This window comes from Ictidomys tridecemlineatus, chromosome 1 (genome assembly GCF_052094955.1).
Source record: "Ictidomys tridecemlineatus isolate mIctTri1 chromosome 1, mIctTri1.hap1, whole genome shotgun sequence".
NCBI lineage: Eukaryota > Metazoa > Chordata > Mammalia > Rodentia > Sciuridae > Ictidomys > Ictidomys tridecemlineatus.
This window is the reverse complement of record NC_135477.1, coordinates 44235492-44256908: the sequence shown is the minus strand read 5'-3', so window position 1 is coordinate 44256908 and position 21417 is coordinate 44235492. Positions and strand designations below refer to the sequence as shown.

The 21417-nt window shown below is 53.6% G+C and overlaps 2 long non-coding RNA genes across 2 annotated transcripts; one reads left to right on the top strand and one right to left on the bottom strand.

Moving 5' to 3' along the window:
- Positions 1-5852: 5852 nt before the first annotated feature.
- Positions 5853-12926, bottom strand: LOC120885588 (uncharacterized). The gene is made up of 3 exons (XR_005728280.2): positions 11934-12926; positions 10366-10481; positions 5853-9770 (listed from the first exon to the last, which is right to left on the bottom strand). It is a non-coding gene; the product is annotated as an uncharacterized LOC120885588 (long non-coding RNA).
- LOC144375253 (uncharacterized) lies at positions 11990-21284 on the top strand. Its single transcript, XR_013434843.1, has 2 exons — positions 11990-12069; positions 12383-21284. It is a non-coding gene; the product is annotated as an uncharacterized LOC144375253 (long non-coding RNA).
- Positions 21285-21417: the final 133 nt, after the last annotated feature.

Sequence of the window (21417 nt, the reverse complement as noted above, 5' to 3'; positions counted from 1 at the left end):
CTCGGTTCCCCAGGGGCATGCGCAGGAGGCAGGCCTGGGGATGTCTACAGCATTCTCCCCCGGAATCCTTGATCCTCGGGGCACTGTTCCAAATGCACAAATGCTTCCCAAGGTGGGAAACTGAGTCTCAGGAGAGTGACAAATCCCGCAGCAGGACCCCTCCCTTTCTCTGCAGACTTGTGTAGCTGAAGCCCCGTCCCTTCCTGGCTCAACATTCTCCAGGCTCCTCTCCGTGGCTACTTGGACCTGCCATGGATTCTCTGACTCAGTGGCTTCAGGAAGAACTTTTCCTGCAAGCCCCAAATGTGAAAAGACCAGCGTAGGGACCGCCGCAGGGAGAATGGGGGAGTTCCACAGACACAGAGCAGCGTGCAGCATGGGACCATGGGGGCTCTGTGTCATGGAGGTGCACCAGGCTGGGGAGGAGAGCCTCAGAAAGGACGCTGTCCCCACCTTTCTCTTCTAGAACTCTGGGACCACACTCACAGGGAAAGTGAGTACTTAGGCTCTCCACAAGCAAATCTCAGGACAGCACCTCCCAGCCTTCCACACTCAGGAGTGCATACGTGTCTGGCTCCCAGCCAAGAGAAAGTACAAGAAATATGTCTCCTCCATGGGCCTGTTCCCTGCCCAGCCCCAGCCCATGGAGGAACAGGAGGCAGATTTATTGACTAAGCGTTCAACTGGGGCCGGTGGCTCTTGTCGGTTGGGTTGGCAGGGAAGCCGACTCCGAGCTGGCAAGGAGCGTGTGGGATATTAATGAGGGTTTGATCGTGGGACCCACACCGATGGGGAAAGGGCAGAAAACAGGAATGGGTGCTGGAGGACCTCAGCTGACACTAGAGAGATCTCGGAAATGGGTGGACATTCAGAACCAGCCCAAATTCAGAAAAAGGAACTAGGCTCTCTCTACATCCAAGTTGGCCAGGCCCTGGGTGCACGCTGCCCCGTGGCAGGGCATGACCCTGGCAGCGCAGCTGTCTTTATCAGAGGGCATTCCTGACGAGGGCTGAGTGTGAGGAGCTCAGCTGACTTCCAGCAGCTGGGGAGAGATCCCTCCCATCTGCAGGGGGGCCCAGGGAGCCAAGCCCAGGCCTGGCAGGCCCACACTGGGGCCGCTCCCCTCATCCGGGCCTTCATTCTCCCATTTCCCTTTGCCTGGCCAGCTCCCCCCTCACCTCCTTCCCATTTCCCTCAGTGTAGGCCTGAGACTCCTGAAGGAGTGACCCTTGCTGAGGGGGCTGGAGCAGAACGTGATCAGCTTCTCTGTCCAGCTATGGTGCCCCACACACAGGGAGCTGAAAGGGGGCTCTGGCTTCTCATGGCAGGCCACACTTTCCTGATTCTGTGGCTTCTGCCTGCAGGAAGGGACATTTGAGTTTCTCCTTCAACCAGGTCCCACTTCCCCAGGCTGTGGACTGTCCTTCCAATCCGGTGACCCCTTCACCCTCATTCTTAGTGAACCTCTAGCCTGCCTGCCTCGTCCTCTGAATTTGGCTCAGGAGCCCTGTGCTCCTTACTGACATGCATCAAGTAGGTTGTGGACAGAGTTGGGCTTTGGGGGACCTCCGGCTCCAATGTCCTGGACATAAACCATTGCAGGCCTTTGTTATATATGGGATGTCATGCCATGCAGTATCCATTTCATCATCTGTAAAATAAGATTGATGGCAGGCAGAGGTGGCAAGGGGTGAGCATTTGTGGGAAAAAGAGCAAGTGCAAATGGTGTAGGGCTGCTCAGTACCCCCAGGCGGTCAGGGTCAGGCAAGGACTGGGCCAGAGTGTGTCAAAGCAGGGTGGTTAAGAACCAGACAGAGCACACCCGGTCTGCCCTGCATCCGGTGTGCACCTCGGGGGAGCAGGTAAGCCCCTGTTCCGGGTTCCCTCTCTGTGAAGCATGGGTGATGGTGCTCTCTGTTCCCAGTGCTGTCCCCAGGCTTGAAAGCAGAGTGCTGGGCACACGGTCACACTCAGTGTGCAGTCGTTTTCACTCCTAACTACAGACAGTTTTGCCCAACTCTGTCCACGGAAGTTTTCTTCACCCTGCACAGCCTGCCTTGAGATGGGTATTGTCTGCATGATTTGGAGAATGAATTCACTGAGGCAGACTGGAGTCTCGGCTCCACCCTCCTGCGTGAAGCCCTTTAGAGAGCCTGAGAGGTTCCTGAAGGGAAGAAATGAGCTGCTCATCCTGCAGCTTCCCCTGCTGTTCTCCTAGCTGGCTGAGGTCCCCATTAGTGAGACAGCCCAGCCTTCCCCCAGCAGGAGAGGACAGGGGCTTCATAGGACAGCGCAGATGTGGGGGAGTGGCCAGGTCCTAATGCAGAGGGACGCAATCCAAAGCTCTGTCCATTAGCAGCATCTGCTGTGACCCCATGGCTCCCTGCAGCATGAATCTTCACCACTGGGGGCCCTGTCTTTGCACATGGTGACTGTTTCGCTCTCCCAAACCGTCTGCTAGAGATTCTCAGGCCCCTGCAGGGCATGGCGGCAAGGTCCCAGGGGGTTTTCTCAGCAGGTGAATGAGAAAGGGAAGAAGGGGTGCAGAGTAGGCAGTAGGGCTGGTCTCCAAGAAGGTTGTTGTTGGTAGGTACACAATGGCCCATGGGCTTTACTGGCCCTGGCCAAGGGGTAGATGTGCAGTAGCAAGAGTCTTGGGCTAGTGGTGTTCTTTGGAGTTGGGGAGGTAACAGGTTCGGCTAGGATTTGAGAGTTGGCAGAGACTGGGAGATGGCCAGTTCTAAACCAGGCCCCAATCAGCACCCAGGGATGAGGAGCAAAAGGCCCTGTCTCAGATGGGCTGTGTGTGCAGAGCATGAGGAACTCTGACTCAGGGGCTGCAGGCATGGGGTGGGGGTGAGAAGTAGAAGTAGTTGGGGCTATAGATCCAAGTAGTCCCGGGCAGGCCCAGAGGGGTCAAATGAGAACCGAGGTCACACGCCAGCCCAAGGCTTAGGAAAACAGCAGCAAGATCTTTTAAAATCACTCATCCCATTGCATCACCCATGATTTGAAATCTTCCATAGGCTGCCCCCAGCCCAGCATACCTTGTTGGGCTCCTCACCTCACCTGTACTGCCCTCCTCTCCTCCCTGTTCTCCAATTAGCTCCTCTTGGGACCTTTAAGGCTGCCATGACTTCACCCACCCTTTGCTCCTGCCGCTCTCTGTGGCAGGAAAGCGCTGCCTTCCCAAGGCTTCCAGGTCAGCCCCATCTTGCTCTTCTCAAAGCCTCCACCTAAGTGGCAACTCCAGAAAGGGACCATCCCTAGCCCAGAATCTTCTATCTCAGCATTGTGTTGGGTTCTGATGAAGCCTCGTGTCATGATTTAGATGGACTTAGTTTCTTTGGCAGTTCCTCTCTTTGTTGTCCGTCTCTCCCTCCAGTTGAAAAACTCTCAGAGGGTGGAGATCACCTCCCCTTCTCACTTACCACCAACTTTCAGCCCTGGACATTCCAGAGCCCTCAGCAAGTGTCCGCTGTTACTGCTGCTAGTTTATTACTGTCCCTGTGGTGGTTCCAAAGGCTTGCAGTAAATATTGCTTGAACACTGAGTATCCAGTCTCCCTCCAGGTCCCACGTGCTTGGGGGGCTGTGATATCAGATGTGCTGGCAGCTCTGGACAGACAGAGACCTCCTGGCTGCCAGGGCTGTCCCCTGGTCCCTGCCAGCTGCGGTGGCGGGGCCCGTGAGCCCTGCCCCGTGTTCGCCTGGGTTCTGACCTGCCTCTCCCAAGCTTGCCCAGCTGCGGGACTCACCCCGGCAGCTCCCCCAGCACACACACTGTCATCTCTTCACCATGAACTGTATTTAAAATGTAAATAAAAAAAGGCTTTTAGAAGATTTAACTGTTTCCCTTGGTATTTAAATTATTCAATTATAACTAAAGCTATTAAAATACAGTTAATTAAAATTGTTAGATTGTTTTCCTTTGCACTGATCGCAGCATTGCCGACTTCTCCCTCTAGCTGTTTAATTCCTGTTAAAAATGATAATGCCTCGCTTTATTCATAAATGCAGCAACCTTCCCTGCACATTCTTCAAGTGATCTCCCCAACACAAGCCGCGCCGTCTTCTTTTCTTCTAGCAGTGAAGCGGAAATTCTGCTGTAGTCTTTAGAGGTTTAATCAGCAGTAAAAGGACTCAAAATTTAAACATTAGCATTACCGAGTCACAACAAATAATACAGCCCCCTGTAAAAAAAAAAAAAAGAAAAAAAGAAAAAAAGAAAGTCTAATTCTGATGGAACATAATGTCATTAGAGACCAAAGCAGAACCCTGAGGTTTAATAAAAGGTGGGACCCAAATAAAGGTTTCATAACTCACAACATAAAATTACCGGATCCACACGTTAAATATTTTATTTGAAAGGTTTCACGGCATTTCCAGTGGGAATAGCTCTGTCGTGAAAGTACAGATGGGTAAGTGCTGTCGGAACAGGGGAAAAAAAAAAGAGCAAAGAAAGAAAAGAACAGAAGCTTCTAGGACCAGCTCGTGTCTTGTGGAGTTTGGCGGGTTAAGATGGCCCACCCTGAGAAACTAATTGGTTATAGTGTTTATCTCCTGGGCCATGTGTTCACACAACGATTATGACTCTTGCAGGTAATGATGGGCAGGGTGGCAAAGGTATTTAACTTCCTCAAATGTGCCAGGTGCCACCTCCAGCATTGGGAGTGATTTGTGGACCACATGTGGTGTTCCTAGTCCCCAAATGCAGTGGCAGAGACATGGCAGTGAATTCAACTGATGTTGCAAGATGTCTAGGAGAGTGTGTGTGTGTGTATGTGTGTGCGTGTGTGTGTGTGTGTGAGAGAGATAACCTCCTGGCCTCTAGGATCCTACAACCCACTACCTCTGTGAACCGCATGTGGGGTGCAGGGCCTGACCTTGCACCATACACTCTTCCTGTGGGGATCTAGAAGGCTCCAGGGAGGCTTGGTGCTTTGGCTTAGTGAGAAGATCTCCACCATCCAAAAGAGGATGAAGCATGTGGGAAGATCAAGGTGAAGGGGCAGGAAGGAGCTGGCAGGTCTGGGACACTTGGACATTTGCTATAGCTAGAGCACAGACCAGGTGGAAGGGTATAGTGGGAAAACCCAGGTTAAGAAACCTGCTCAAGAGAGACCTTGAACGTCACACTTAGAAGATTTAGCCGTACCCTTTAGTTTGCCCATAACCTAAGGACCAATCAAAGACCATCAAAGATGCATGCCGGTCACAGAACTGGGCACCTAGGAGGTAGCTGCTGCTTGTTAAGCAAATGGATGAAGGCCTAGGGTCAGGACCTGATGTGTCTTATGTGCTCATTTCCTGTAGAAATGCCTGGAGTTGACCACCAAGCTGCTGGGCACCCGATCCAAAGGGCGGTCTCTGCATCTGAGTTCTTGCACCTTGGTCTGCAAGTATCTGAGCTCTCAGGTTGAGGCTGCAGTCTCCACCTGGGCCCATTCACTCTGCTGTTCTCTGTTGGGGACATGAGTCTTCACTTTGGGGCAGCTGCAAGGCCATAATCCCTGAGCTGCCCAGGCTTACCCCATGTGTCTCTTACCTAGAGTGGCTCAAGGCTTCAGGAAATAAAAGAGAGGGCATGGAATGATGTTCACATCAGTAATGTCAGTCACTAGGAAAATGCAATAGAACCCGCAGTACACAACTAGAATGATGGAAGTCAAAAACAATTGCAATGTCAAGGCAATCCACACTGGCACAGAAATGTGCAGACACGAGAGTGCTCACACACTGCTAGTAGTATAAGTGCTTTGGAAGATAGCTGTGCTGTTTATTAACAAATTAACACAGATCTATTACATAATTGAGCCATTCTATTTCTGGGAAGAAAAATGAAATGCTATGTCCATGCAATGACTCATTACAGGAATATTCTTTATTCTTCATAGATGCTTTATTCATGATTACCAAAGTGTGGAAACAACCTGAGTGTCCACTGGCAGAGGAATAGATAAGAAACTGTGGTATATCCATTCAGTGGAATACTATTAAGCAATAAGAAGGAATGAACCGGTGATACATGTTACAATGTGCATGAATTTCAGACTAACAATCCTAAGTGAAAGAAGCCAGTCAAAAAGGGTACATACTTTATGACACTTAAATAGTGTCATATGCAAATCTAGGACATGCAACCTAATCTATAAGAAGAGAATGCTGTTGCCTGGGGATGAGGAGTGGGAAGTGATGACAGGGAGGTGTCATAAAGGAGCAGAAGGAGACATTTAGGTATGGGAGATATGTTCACTGTCTTGACTATGGTGACAGATTCATGGGTGTAGACAGATGTCAAAACTTATCGAAGCATACATTTTCAGTTTATTGTGTGGCAATTATTTCTCTATAAAGCTGATTTTAAAAAGATAAAAAGAACTAGGACTTTGCTTTTCTTATTTTGCAGTTTTAACTTCGATACAGTTTTAAATACACAGCGTGGCAAGAATAGTCAAAGATCCCCTGCTTACTCTTCACCCAGGCTCACCAGCTGCTTAGATTTTTGTCTGATTTGTTTTATCAATCCCTATGTCTTAACTGAACTTTTGAAAGTTGAAGACATTGTTCCTATCTATTTATTTGTTTGTTTATTGGTGCTAGAGATGGAAGCCAGGGCCAATCTACCACTAAACTATATCCCCAACTCTTTTTATATTATTCTGAAACAGTCTCCTCAAGTTGCCAAGATTGACCTTGAACTTGCAATCCTCCTGCCTCAGTCTCCTGAGTTGCTGGGAGTACGGGTGTATGTGCCCAGCTATCCTATTCATCTTTGGGATTCATTTCTTGGAAACAAGACCCTTTTCTATTTTTCATAGTATAGTTATCAAAATCAGGAAATTTAGCATTGATACAATACTATCATATCATCTGGACTCCATATGCAAATGTCACCAATTGTCCCTGTCACATCTTCTTGGGTATCTTCCCTGTACTCTGGGATCCACTCTAAGATCTCAAAGCACATTTGGCTCACGTCTCTGGGCCCTATTGACCTGAGTTCAAGTGCTGACTCTACCACTTACTTGTCCCGTGACCTTGGGTTTTCACCTTTGGTCCCTGATGCCTGCAACAAGCATGACCCTAGCCCTCACCCCTGGGCCTGGGGAAAAGTGAATGAAGAGAGGTCTGTACTGCATCTCCAGCACGGAGCTGGCCAAGGGAGGCGTCCAGGGAGTGGGGTTATGGTGTGAGCAGCCAACTGAACCCAGGTCCACTGTCTCAGGTCCTCTGCCATCACCCCTGGTACACAGACTGACCTCTGCTCTGCCATGGCCCTGGCAGCCTAGCTTCTCCTGCCAGCCTCTCCCTGCCCACCCTTCATGTCCCTAAATGGACACAGTGGGTCACACTGACCCAAAACAATGAGCACTTGGGAGCAGCCTGTAAAGGCAGCGTCCTACAGTTTTTTGAAGTATGAAATTTCCTTCTTACATTAGAAAAAAAAAAATTGCTTCTCCCCTTTCCCTCTTTGTGTCTTACTTATATTATTTAAGTCTGCAAGAAGTTGAGTCTTAACAGTGAAGAACCCCACTGTCCTGGCAGGGAGTGTCCCCATTACCTGTCCCACCTCTCCGAGCCTCCTTCCTGGTGATTCTGAACACGTGGCCTATACCTACCTCAACACAGCCAGCAAGACCAGTGAGGAACCTGACCAGGCCTGCTGCCCAGGAGGTGGCCTGATGTAAAGGCCATGTCCATGTGGAATAACAGCAGTTCCTAAAACACTGCATCATCTCTCTTAGAGGAGCTGAAGGAGGTGAGAGTTGACGGACTGATGTGGAAAGCCGTGAGGGACGTGGGGAGCTCAGGCTGCAGAGCCACGGGTGGGCCTGAGACCGAGACACGCAGAGGAGAGGGGAGCAGGCAGTCTGGTGGCAGGCAGCTTGAGGTCCACGCAGAGACTGCAAGGAGATGGAGTGCTGAGGTGGGAGCAGGGGGCCCCCCACATAATGGAAGGAGAAAGGTCACCCTGTCCTCATACTCTGGCATCCTGCAGCCCTACGGGGCCTCCCCAGATTCTCATGATGCCTGGCTCTATTTGTTTGCAAGGGCTGTCAAGGTAACAAGAGATCACAAGCTGGTTATCTTAAAACACAGTCCTAGAAGGCAGCCGACTGAAGTCGAGGTGTCAGCCATGGGCTCCGGCAGTCTCTGGGGAGAGTCCACACCAGCCACCTCCCAGCTTCTGGTGGCTCCAGTCTCCCTTGGGGCCACTTGCCTCATGGGTACCTCACTCCAGCCTCTGCCTGTCCTCACACGGATCATCTGGGCTCATCTGCTCTGCCCGTGGGCCTTCTCCTTCCTGTCTCTCATAAAGACACTTGTCACTGAATCTGGGCCCACTCTTCTCTGGGATGAGCTCATCTCAAGACTCACATCCATTATATCTGCAAAGAGCCTCTGTTCTGCGGGGGACGTAACTGTGGGCAGAGGCATCGTCCAACGCAGTGTGCTGGTTGTGAGAGTGAGGATTCTGGCCTTCACCGTGGCTCCCTGGGTCCTCACCATCCAATTCCAAAGCATGAGCTTGCTTCGATGAGTGGAGTGGCTATCCCTGGAGACCTTGAGAACATCATTGTAAAAAGAAGCTACAAACCTGATGGGAAGGAAGAACATGGGTTCTCCCATGGTGTCTCTGTCTCCAAGGCTTCTTCCAGACCAAGGCTTCCCAAAGTCCCTGGCTGCTCCAAAGGCAGGGAGCACCAGGGGCGGAGGATGAGAGAAGCAAAGGTTTGGAGAAGAAGAAAAAAATCCTTCATCGTGATGGAAACCGACAGAGGCTGGTTATGGTGGCCCTGGGGTCCCAGAGCCTGCAGAGAGGTGTGGAGGGGCAGGGACTGGAGGAGACCTCATGGGACTTCTTTCCTGGCAGGGGCATTCAGTTCACTTGACCTCACTGAGCCTCGGTGTCCTCACCTGGAAACTCAATTTCACAAACACCAACTGACCATGTACTAGGTTCCAGAATCTCACTGGGCATCAGGGATACAGCACGGGAAGGGCACGGCCCCCAGGTTGGGCAAGATCTTGGTGTGCTGGAGGATGTAAAGTCACAACTGCATCTGGTACAAACACCACCGGTGCTAGGTAGGCAGGCAGCCCCCCAGACATACCCCAGTCTAGATGATGCTGAGCCTTAGAGGAAGCTGAGATATCAGGAGGACAGAAGAACCCACAGGTCCAGGCAGAGCTCAAGGTCAGGCCTCTGAAAGGCTTCCATGAATTCAGAAAGCTCATTATCACTCCACAGGCCTGCAGGGCACGTGGGGTGTGGTGGGAACTACCAGAGGGGGGTTTGTAGAGTGAGGCTGCCGTCCTGGAGTGCAGAGGACCTGGCCTTCATTCTGCCTCTGCTGGGGCCCTGGTGGAGGCTGTGAAGCCAAGGGTAGGGTGAATGAATTCGCAGTACAGAAAGATCACTCAGGCAGCAGGAGGGGACGAGGGCAGAGGCTAGGAGTGAGGAGACAGGCGAGGAGCTATTGCAACAACCCCGTGAGAGATGATAAGGGCCGTGGCATGTGATGGAAGAGGAAGGAATAGATGCAAGAGGCATTTGGGGGCAGCGTGCATAGGGCTTGGCGACCTCGCACCAGCCGCCGTGGCAGGCCTGTCTATGGGTCATGGGAGATAATGGATGTGATGTGCTTTGAAAACTGCAGAGCACCTCGCCCTGGTGCGGCAGCTGGTTTTAGCTGGATCACGAGAGAGCGAGAGCGCAGCCTCTCTCCTCCTCCCTGGCTCATCTCCGTTGCTGCTTTCTTTTGCCTGTGAGCAAGGGAGAGAGGGGAGGTGAAAAACAGAGACATTAAGTGCCAAAGCTTATGTTAATACAGCATTAAGGTTGAAAATGTAATCTCCTAGGAGTCAGGAAATTCCGAACAAGGGGTTTCCATGGCAACCCAGCCACACTGCTCCTCTGTCCATTCGGGCCCTGTTTTCCTTGTTAAATATGATCCCGTCGTATATTATATTTTATCGAGCTGAGTGTGTTACCCACAGCGTGCCGAGCTCCAGTTAGCAGCACACAGAGCTGCAGGAAATGAGTGTGCGGATGCGTGTGAAGCAGGGGGCGGGGCCTGCAGAACGGGCCTGATGTAACATCCACGTCCCGGGTCCTCGTATCTAATAAGTGGGATGTAATTCCATTAAGAGTGGCTGCTGGGAACATCGGCCAGCAAGGGCTTTGCAAGCTTTGTGTTCTGAAGGGGTCACTCAGGGTCCTTCCCCTACCCCGCCCGGAGAGGCACAGCAGTCCTTTTCACAGGTCCTAAAGAGAAACCCCATCGGTCCCCAGCAGGGCCATCACAGCCACCCCAGGCTCCCTCCTGGATGGAGTTCTGAGGAGGTAGATTGGAATTACCTGGTCCAGTGGCTCTTCACATGCACCAGCCAATTGAGATCATCTGTCACTGTTGGTTAGCATCCCAGGGAGCGCGGGCACCGCAAACAGATGCAGGGAGGAAATCTGAGGCGCCTCTGGAGCACAGTGGACAAAAGCCTTCCTCAGTGGCAGCAGCGGGGATGTTGGGAAGGTGCAGGGAGAAGTGGACTGGGGGGACCGGGCGGGGGCAGCTAAGTAGTGGAATGTGTGACGGAGAAACATCTGTGGGATAATGTGGTGGAAAGAGCTTGGAATGTCGCCTGGCTGCCAGGGCTCGGCTATCTCCCCGCCATGTGGTCCTCAGCAAGCCCCTTAGTTTCCCTTTGTCTTAGCTTTTTTCATCTGCAAAATTGGGATAAAATTACCATTAACCTCACACAGGCTTGTTGGAGGATTAAAAGGGATAATTGATGCAAAAGCTCACTGTAAACTTCTAAATCCCAACACAAATGTCACTCTTCCAGGGAGCTCTAGAAAACCATACTGGATCCTAGATGGACACAGTGGGCTCTAGATATTTTTTTGATTGGTTTGGGAGTTCGACAGTGAGTCCCAGAATTCACTGACGGTGGGCAAATGTTTTCCATGTAGAGATTCAGTAAATATTTGAGGCTTTGAGGGCCGTCCTGCAAATAGTCTGCTCTGACTCTCACCTTTGCCAGAGACCACACGGAATTGAATTGACATGGATGAGTTTCAATAAAACTTTATTTATAAAATCAAGAAGTGGGCTAGCTTTGGCCCTGGGGCTGTAGTTTGCCAACCTCTATGTCAGTTGCTATTCAGAAATGCTCTTCTGTTTCAGATTTCCACTCCTCCTCATCTACACTCTCCTACCCTCCCACCTCCACCCACCCACCCACATACACACATGACCTCTTTCTTTGGCCAAGTTCACCTTCCAGACCAGTTAGAGTCCCTTCCTCCAGGCATGAGGTACAGTGGTCTCTCTACCCTTGTCAGCTTCCCTCACAGATGGTGAGAAGCTTCAGGCAGCCAGCTCTGTCACCCCGGTCCTAGCCCTTGCTCAATGCTCTGTTGATGTGAGCAGCATGGATATATAAAAAACAGCATCTTGGGAAACCGGGGGCTGGGGCAGTTTCAAAAACCTTACATCTGAGCATCTGTCTTCCCACTGTAAGCTGCTCAGTCAGGGCTTCTAGAATAATCAGAGAAGGACCACCTTCGCAGACGCAGGCCAACTAGGAGTCATGTCACAAGCCAGGGCCAGCCTGCACTGGGTGCAGGAGGGACCTGCAGGGGCTAACAGGCCAGCCTGGCAGGAGTGGGTCCATGCAAGGTTCTAACTGCAGGAGGTGACACTCTGCAGCCCCTCCCTCTGAGGGAAGGCTGTGTACTCAAGCGCACGCCTTCGTGACAGCACGGCAGCCTCCACATGCTGCCCTCAGGGAGCCTCAGCCTCCACTAGTCGGAGAGCGTGGAAGCTTCTAGAAGTGCAGCAGCTTTCAACTCTCACATTTGCAAGCTTCCCTCATCCTCCCCCTCCTGGGCAGAACAGACGGGCAGAACCCAGTTGTGTAACTCACCTCTGAGTCACGCTTCCCCTGACTCCCCCTGTGCTGTGGCTGCCTTCCGCCTGGCAGAGCAGAGCTTCCTCAGGACACCAGACAGGCCGCTCTCGTCCAGAAGTCAGGGTCGTGACGATGGGCTCTTCTGCCTCAGGTACACCAGCTAGGAAGATGTCACTTTTAATTACGGTGATGGAGGATAGGTACGGGGGGGTGTGTGTCAGTATCTCCCAGGTGTGTGCAGCATGCATGGTGCATTCCCACTGTGGCCTGCATGCATGGGTGGCGCAGGCTGACATGGTGCACGGGTGTGTGATCACATGCGTGTGCAGGTGCTCTGTGTGCATACGGGCATATGCTTTTGTGCAAGTGGAGGCTGGGGGGCTCCCACGTGTGCTGAGTGCCCCGGGGTGGTCTGCTGCTCAGACATGTGCTTTTGTCTGTGTCTGTGCGTGTCTTTAATTTAGGTCTCCACTTCTCCTGGAAGACACCGTAGCTTCCATCCTCCAGTCACAGCAGATGAATATTTTATTACCTTGCTTTTGCCATGGCATTAGGCAGTTTTCCTGTGAAGAGCCAGAGCGTGACAAACTCCAGCAGGCAGAGACGAGGGCTCTGATGACGGAGCCGCGGAAAGCAAATCACCCCGTCAAGTCCCAGGAGGGCTCACAGATGCTGGTGGTTGGTGTCTTAGGAAACTGATGACTCAAGTCTCTTCCACTTGCCCCACAGAGTCCCCCGTAAAAAGCCAGCATGCCCATTTCACAGGAGGTTGGAGGGAGCCGCTCCCTGTGGCTCCTCGAGAAGCCAGCCCAAAGCGGTGGTGTACCCTCCCCACTTCCCGGTCCTCCCATGCAACAAGAGGCTCCATGATTGGGAGCAGAAGATCCGTGTACAACGCAGGGCAGCAACAGAGCCCCAACTTCTCCCCAGATGCTGGGGATGTGGATGAGGAAGCCAGGTGGAGGGAGGAGCTGGAAGGCAGAGCCAAGAGGCTGCAGCAACACAGTCAACCTCAGGCCTCCTGGCCCCCAGCACAGGAGGGACCAGGCTATGTGCTGCACTGTATTTGGGCTCCCCAAAGCTGACCCTGAGATGAGGATTTGGGTGCAAGCAGGATTTGATCCCAGCCCACAAGCACCGTGGGGACTTGGGGAGCAAGACAGTGAACCAAGACTAGTCGCTAAAGGCTGCATTCATGAGTAGATCATCTCCATCTGAGGACAGCAGTGGGTAAGGACATACCTCAGATTGTCCCTCTAAAGAATCACGGTGCAGGTTCACCAACTTGAACCTCATTGGTAGAAGGTTGGCTGCCACATGGGCAAAACCAGCACCCTCAGCCATGAGCCCAGGAAGCTTCAGGCATAAGGCGACCTGCAGAGAAGGCTCAGGGCTGTGGGCTCTGCAGCAGCACCCAGGGTGGCAAGTGGCCTCCCCGTCTCTAGAACCATGGAGCCAAGCCAGCCCTTGGGCCCACTCCAGGTATTTCTCCTGTTCTCCCCAGTGGCTCAGAGGGTGGCAGAGGCTCTCTGGGTTGCCTGTTACTCTTTCTGCCCTCTCTCAGGAAGGTGGCTGGGGAGCAGGAAGTCCTAGCCCTGGGGCTGGTAGCTGGGCCCAGGTGGGGCAGGAGCTGCTGGGCCCCCACTGGCTATGAGTCCACCATGGAAATTCTGGGAGCCAGCGCTGCCAGGCTGGGGAGGAGAGACGGTCATACCGCAGCTCCGAGCTGGAGCCAGACAGAACATTCCTGCTTCACTCATGCCGTATCACTGGAGGCGGAATGTGCGTCCAGAAATCCAGAGTGAACAGGACTCAAAGCCCCACAAGATCATTATGAAGGTGACAGAAGCAAATCCGGGAGCCTCCTTGAGCCTGTCCACGGGGGAATCCCACGCCGTGTCTTTGAGCCTCTCCTATGGTTTATAAACAGCCGCCGCCCCACTCGGCCCTGGGTGGAGAAAGGACCCGACCCGGTGACGTTTGGCTGGTGTTGAGCTCCTGCTTCCTGCTGGTCCCTGTGCTCAGTGTGACCATCTTCTGTGATCCAGGGCAGCCCGACAGCAGGCTGCTCCCAGCTCCGTCCTGCAACTAAAGAAATGGAGGTTCTAAGAGGTTCTGGTCCTTGCCTCAGGTCACCCTGCAAAGTGGCAGCGGAGATTTGCCTGCCTGTCTTGGCACCTGTGGAAGGGGTCTCCACACACTGTCACCTGCTTTCTGCTGGGGGGCAGCCCGACTCTTTCACCTCGGAGCTCCCCACAGGGCCTGGCGCCTGTGCACCATCCCGGCCGTTCTGCAGTGACACCTTTGTCTAGTGTATTCAACCAGGAGTCTCTGAGCAATGTTGCCTTGACAACCACTCCCAGGGCCTGGACCAGGTCCACCTTCTAGCCTCAAGCCGTCCCCAAGGGCCTTCTATTCTGCCCCTCCCAGAGAAAAATAGTGTGGGTTCGCCCCGGGCCAGGGAGTCCGAGGTGACTGAGATTCACACTGCATTCCCACACCACCCTGCTGTGTGGTCCTGGGCAGGTTCCTCAGTGTCTCTGGGTCTGTGACCTCCCATCGTGCTTCAGTCCCCCTCCAGGGATACCGTGGGACAGGGTTCAGAGATGAATATCAGGTCCCTAGCAGCGGACAGCAGGCCCTTCAGGAAATTCCAAGGAAATATCAGTGTCATCCTGACCACACGGTGAGCTCTTGGGGAGCAGGAAAAGAGGTGCGCTTGCCTCCGTGTCCACCCTGCCCAGCACAAGGTCCAGCACAGCTTGGAACTGTCCTTGGGCCCATGGAGTTTTGAAGAGCTTGCCCCAACTTGCTGGCCTGTGGGGACTCCATCAGAGAAGGCACAAGCGAGTGCTTTGTGGCCAGGACTCAGGACCGCATGCACTGTCCTTTGAAATTGTAGCTGTCCCTTTCTTCCCCTTGTTCTGCTGGCCACTGTCCTTGGTTGAACACCTACAGGTGAAGGCTGTGAGAACATGGTGCCCTGCCTGTGCAGAGGGAGAGGGGAAGGCGCTGATGAAGCAGGGTGGTGTCCTGCAGTAAGGACGTGACAGGCCAGCTCTGTCACCAAGACACAGCCTATGCCCGGCTCCGTGGCCCCCAGCACCCCACGTCCTGTCACTTAGCCACTTCCCCCACCAGAGCCCAGGCCTGCTCTTCTCCTCTGTTCCTGATCCCCCCACCCCCCGGGTGCAGCCAAGGTGGCTGGTCCTTCTTTCTCCCCGCCGTCCGCTCCAAGGTGCCTGTGGGTGCTCTGAGACCTGAAGGCCATACTGCGTTTCTCTTCTCCCTTCCCCTTGGGTCGAATCCTGCTTCCCAGCTCTGCTCTGTGCCATCTTGATTGCAGGTGGCGTGTCTTCCCGAGGACCCCGGCTCTTCAGTGGGCGCTGGGGAAGTTCCCCCTCGGGGCTCCCCACCAGCCTGGCCGGCAGCAGCGTTCCCAAACCCGGAGCCGCTCCCCCCGCCACCCACCCACTCCCCCTACAGTGGGGACCTTGCCAGCCAAGCCTGGCACCGGCCGCAGGCGCCGTGGAGGGCAGACGACTCGGGAATGAAAACCCCCATTCACGACAGTATCAAATCCCTGGCTCCGGAGACAGACAGGTCTGCTCCTGGTCGGAGCCATCGCCGGGAAGGGAAAGGCGATACCAGGAGCAGCGCCCGTTAAAGCGGGCTCTGTTCTCACCTGGCAGCCCAGACACAGCCGCTCGCCTGTGCTCTGAAACCCTAACTGGCTCCTGGCTGCAGCTTCGGGGGCTGCAGGGGAGATGTCGGGCAGAGCGTGCCAGGCATGCGCCGGGCCAAATCCCAGCTCAGCCAGGGCCAGGTCTAGAGGGGACGGCCAGCCATGGCGGGCCACACCCACACCCAGGGGCACTGCAGGGCGACCTGGAGCCACCCCATCTGCCCGCCCCAAAGTCCTTCAATTGCCTTTTTCTTTCCCTCGTGCTCCTTCCCAAGTGTCCACGGCAAAGCAGATACAAAGGGACCATAGAATTGGGTGCTGAGCAGGGCCTTTGTGGCTTCTCAACCTCTTAACTCAGGAACCTGCATGTTCAACCTGGAAACAGAAAGCCATAAACCCTGTCCCAAGAAAACCGGTGCCCATGTTGAACGTAGAGGTACAGGGGAGTCACCAACCCTGGAGTCCATGCAGCTGGTCCCAGAGGGTCCCGATAAGATTAGTTTCCAACATCTTCAATCGCTCGGAAAACAAAGTCCAAACAGGGGGGCTCAGGCTTGCCCAGGAAAACACAGGGTGTTGTTGGCAGGGAATTATTCATATTTTTTTAGAGAGAGAGAGAGTGAGAGAGAGAGAAATTTTTTTAATATTTATTTTTTTAGTTTTCAGTGGACACAACATCTTTATTTTATTTTTATGTGGTGCTGAGGATCGAACCCAGCGCCCCGCGCATGCCAGGTGAGCGCGCTACCACATGAGCCACATCCCCAGCCCGGAATTAATCATATTTAACATTTATTTGGTTAAAAATAAATATAACAAATTACAGAATCTTGCGATTTACAGTAGTTTGCAAATGAGAAACACCAAGCTCAGAGAAGCCCAAGGGCTTGTAGAATCTTAAGTTCTCCCTGGAAGATCCATTCTCCCTTCTTCCACTATGGAAAACAAAACGCTTGGTGGACAAGTGCTCTCTACTCATGAGCTACACTCCCGTGCCTGAAAGGCATGTTCGCTGAGCCTGGACTCCCTTCCAGTAGCCTCTAAGTTCTACCAATGGGATGAGTGGAAATCTAAGTCATAGCTTTGGAAAGGTGTACCTACTACCCACCTTATTCTTGTTTCTTTTCCCAGTAGGTGGGACACGGATGTGACGGTGGGACTTGGAGCAACCATTTTGGACCATGCAGTCAAGGCTGAGTGTTGAAAATGTCAGAACAATAAGGTGGAAGGAATCTGGGTCTCTGACATTTAAGGAGCCACCCTCACCCACCTGGGGCTGTGTGCTGGACTTCTGTCTTTAGACCACTATTATAGTGAGGGTTTTTTCCCCATTACTTTAGAATAACCAGTTCAGCTAGTCACCTTGGTGAACAGAGCATCCATAAACCCCACTTTCCCCCATCCCTTCTGTTTCCTGGGCCCATCAGGGATGGACATTCCTGTCTATTCTTCCTCCTCTTCCCAGCCCTTTGCTCCTGTCCTCTTCCCCTTGTCTCGGAGCCACCCAGGGGCCTCCCAGGAGATTCCTGTTACGACCTCCTGCCCTTGAGTCCAGAGCAGCTTTTCTGATGGGCGCACCTGGCTCAGCGCTCTGCCTCACCTGCCCTCAATGACTTTTTCCCCCTCCAAAGTGAAGTTCTCTCCCCGTGGTCTGGCCTTGCCTGCAGCCCAGCCCCAGCTGTCTATCGCGGCTTGCTTTACAGGCACCAAGCTCTTTCCCAGGCTCCTGCAGCCCCCAAAGCTTGCCCACCACCTCCTTGGTCAGCTGGTGTGTTCGTTCTTCAAGATCCACCTCCATGGCCAGCCTGCCTGGCACTCCTGCCCCAGCCCTCCTGTCCACACCTCCATTCTGGCAGGTAACCTGAGTCACCGAGGTGTCTGTCTCCCATGCAGAACCATCCAGGCCAGAGTGCTGGGACCGTTTCCAGGATCCTAGATGCCCACCCTGTGGCCAGGAGTGCAGCCTCTGTGGGGGGAAACCGCTCACGAGAAGTAGATTGTTGGAGCCGAGCGCGGGGGCACATGCTGGAAATCCCAGCAGCTCAGCAGGCTGAGGCAGGAGGATCGTGAGTTCAAAGCCCGCCTCAGCAACAACGAGGCGCTAAGCACTCAGGGAGACCCTGTCTCTAAATAAAATACAACACAGGGCTGGGGATGGGGCTCAGGGGTCGAGTGCCCCTGAGTTCAATTCCTGGTACCAAAAAGAAAAGAAATGGATTGTTGGAATAGGAAGCAGAATTCAGCTTTTTCAACCCTTCCCCTGGACTATCCTGCTCTATGTGCCCTGTCATCTACTCCTTCCCTCCTTCCCTCTTTGGTATTCTCTTCCCATAAGCATCACCCCCAAACCAGCCCAGTACCTCCTAGAAGGAGAGAATCCCTGCTCAGTTAGGCATTTATCACAGGCATGGACTCTTGCATTCCCCTGGTAGTTTGATTTATTTTATGCTACTTTATTTTGCACTATTTTATGCTATTTATTTCATCCTTTTTTCCAGTGTCTGACAGAGGCTAGTAGAGCCAGACCCTGGACACACAGGCACCGTCTCAAAGCCCGCCCAACCCGGCAGGCCACAGGAGGCCCGGGCCGTGCCGGGGAACAGGGCACCAGCTCCCAGCATCTCGCGGGTGGGTCTCTGCAACACTTATTTTGCCTAAGTGATGTAACTGGAGCCGAGGACCTGGTCTTCCCCGCTGCTGTCGTGTGGGCGGGCTGGAGGGCCGGGCGGCGGGTGATGCAGGGCTGCTGGCAACAGAACCAAGTCTTCTACAGAAAGACAGTTTTGTTCTGACTTGAGTGTTTTTCCACATGACTTCATCCCCAGCCGCCCCTACTTGGGTCATATTTTTCGAAGTCCCCAGCCCCAGCTGCATGGAGAAAATGGCCTCTGAACCCGTCCCCAGGGTGGCTGTGCCAGGACAAGCAAGGTCTGTTTGCTGCCTCGGGCTGAGCACCTGGCCGCGCCACCCATGGCCCGGAACTGCCCAAGGTTGGGTGGCCTCGGTCACAGCAGGAAGAAGCCCATGGGGCCAGCAGCCAGGCAGGGCAGTAGCCGGATCAGACCCGTGGGACAGGGGCCTTCCTTCTGAGATGGCCGGACCGCGTGTGGGCCTCGCCTGTCCTCTCTGACTCAGTTTCCTTGCCCACACCTGGCGGGAGACTCCATCATGGTTCGGAGTTTGCTGGAATTGACCTGAGGATGGGAGGGCCCAGAGTGGGCCCTTGCCCACAGAGGATGGCACCTGCCTCTGCTGCAGCTCCCGCCTTCAAACCTTGATGGGCTCCTCCCGGGTGGGAGCCTCCAGTTCCGTCCACAGACAGGCAGGGAAAATGGATGATAGATCGCTGTGGTGAGGGGCGATCAACCCTGTGGTCATGGCGGGGAGAGGAGGAGGCGAAGGAGAAGTCTCAGAGAGGATCCTTGGTTCAATCGTTAAAAATGAGGTGCCGTTTATAAAGCTGAACCAGGGAAGTGGGTATTGCAGGCAGGGAGATGAAGGACGGGGGCTTGGGGTCCCTGAGGATGCCACCAGAGCCAGCAACAGCATGAGCCAGAGGGCACATCCTCCCTACCTCACAGGCACACCAGGGCAGCACAGGGAGGCCCATCAGTGCCTGCAGAGACCCGAAGCACCCATGTTTCTGCTCGGCCTCCCTCCAACTTCTGACTTTTTGCCCTTTGTTTATTGCCATGTGGTAAAAAGATGGCTGCTGCAGCTCCAAACATCCCATCCATGCACCACCTGATTCAAGGCAGGAAGAGGGGCAAACTGGGGACTCATGGAAACTCTCTTCCCAGTTCTGTTCCAAAATCCCCAAGAATGTCCTCTGGTTTTCACTGAGTCAGTCCTTGGACTGGTCACCCCAGTTGTAAGGCAAGCTGGGGAGGTGCCCAACAAATGGGATTAGGATTAACACCACTGGGGCTTGGGGAATCCTGATACTGGAGTCTTCTATGCAATACCCAAATGTCAAGGTTCTAGCAGCAGAGCAGCAGGTGGCTGGATGCAGGGAAGTGACTGCTGGGTGGGTAAAGAGGAGCACTATCATACACATTGGGTTGAGTGCTGGAAGTGAGGTTCCCTGGGGCTCGATGGGGTGAGGAATGGCAGGAGGAAAGGCAGGATCAGAGAAGAACAATCGAGTCTAGGGCTTAAATAAGGGCGGTTCCCCCTTGAGTTCTGGACCTGAGGCTGATGTACACTTCAGAACTGTCCCCTGCCAGCAGCGAGCCCTACAAGCTGGGCAGATGCCCCCGAGCTTGGCCGTGCCACCGTCTCTTTCATCTGTGTGGGACTATGTGGTCCCTGAGGTCACAGGTGGGGTCTTGTTCATTTTGATGTCCCTAAGTAGCTTCCACAGTGCTGCTGCTACCTGCAGCACGGATGGATAGATGGATGGATGGACAGACAGACAGACGGATGAAATGCAAATCTATCACCAGGTTTCTTCCACAGAGTCGATCAAGACCATTCCATCAGCTGAGCCAATGGCTGGCATCATGCTTTATGAACAGGAAGGCTGCTGTGGGTGGCCGGGAGGAGGGGACAGAATGCAGGTCACCTTGAAGCCCCGAGGTGCAGCCCTGCCGCACCAGACAGCCTGGAGGAGCCCCGAGAGAGAGCCAGAGAACACCTGGAGCAGCCGGGTGGGTCCTGCCAGAGACAGCGACAGGAGAGTGATGAGGATAAACAGCTGTCTGTCTCTGGTAATGCAATTAGGAGCTAAAATATTAAACACTTCACGACAGGACATAGATCTTCAGCCTAACGAGCTGCCTCTTGCCAGGCAGGCACTGTCCGGGTGGGAGGCAGGCCGGCCCGCGCCTCAGGGCCACGGACCTGCAGAGGGCAACCAGGTCCCTCTGCATCATCATGCAGGGAGCTCCTGGGGCTTCAAGGCACCAAGGGGACCAACCACATCGAAGGCAGCGTTGACCGAGTGCCTATGACGGCCAGGGACATCGCCATCAGGAGCTGACATGTTGGATAAGCTCTTTCTTCTCAAGGAACAGGTGGGGAAGCGGGGGCTCAGAGACGGAAAGCCCCTTGCTGCAGCTGACCCCTGCCCCAGAGGTTAGGCCACGGGGACAGAGCAGAAAGCCAACTCTCCCCGTGGACAGGTGACCAGTGGCCGAGGGTTTGCATAGGTGAGAAGCAGGAGAGTGGGCTTGTCCTGGGGTCTCCCTCAGGGCTGGCCCCCGCCGTGCCCCTGGTGAACTGCTTGCTGAGGCACATGGACATTAGCTGATCGGATCTGAAGACGCCTGATTTCAGGGACGTTTGCATCTCAGAGAAAGATCCGGCAGGCCACCTCTTTATTAGGACTGCAGGGGACACAGATTCAAATGACTACTGGGTTCTCGGGTATTTCAGCACAGGATCGGGATACTCCATAGCACTCCCTAAACGGACTCCTTTGACAACCTGCATTTCCAGGCCCACACAGGCATGGCCCTATCTGATCTAGATCTGAGTGGTCCTGGGGCTTCATCAGGAGTTGAAGAAAGAAAAAGCGTGAAGCCTCACGTGAGGCCAGAGGAGGTTTGCCAAAGTCCTCTACACATTTGTCATCTGTTTCGTTCTCCTAGGAACCTTGCAAGAGAAACACCATTTCCACCCATTTTATAGATTCGGGAACTGAGGTCTAAATGATTTTAAAATGGCACATCGGACCCACATAGGACCACACTTGCTGTTGGTGTCTCTTTGTGTCTGTGACATGTGTGACTTGCACATGTGTGTGCACACTGTGAACCTGGTACACACCAGGCTTTGACTCTAATAGACAGATCTCTGTCCTCCTGGAATTTC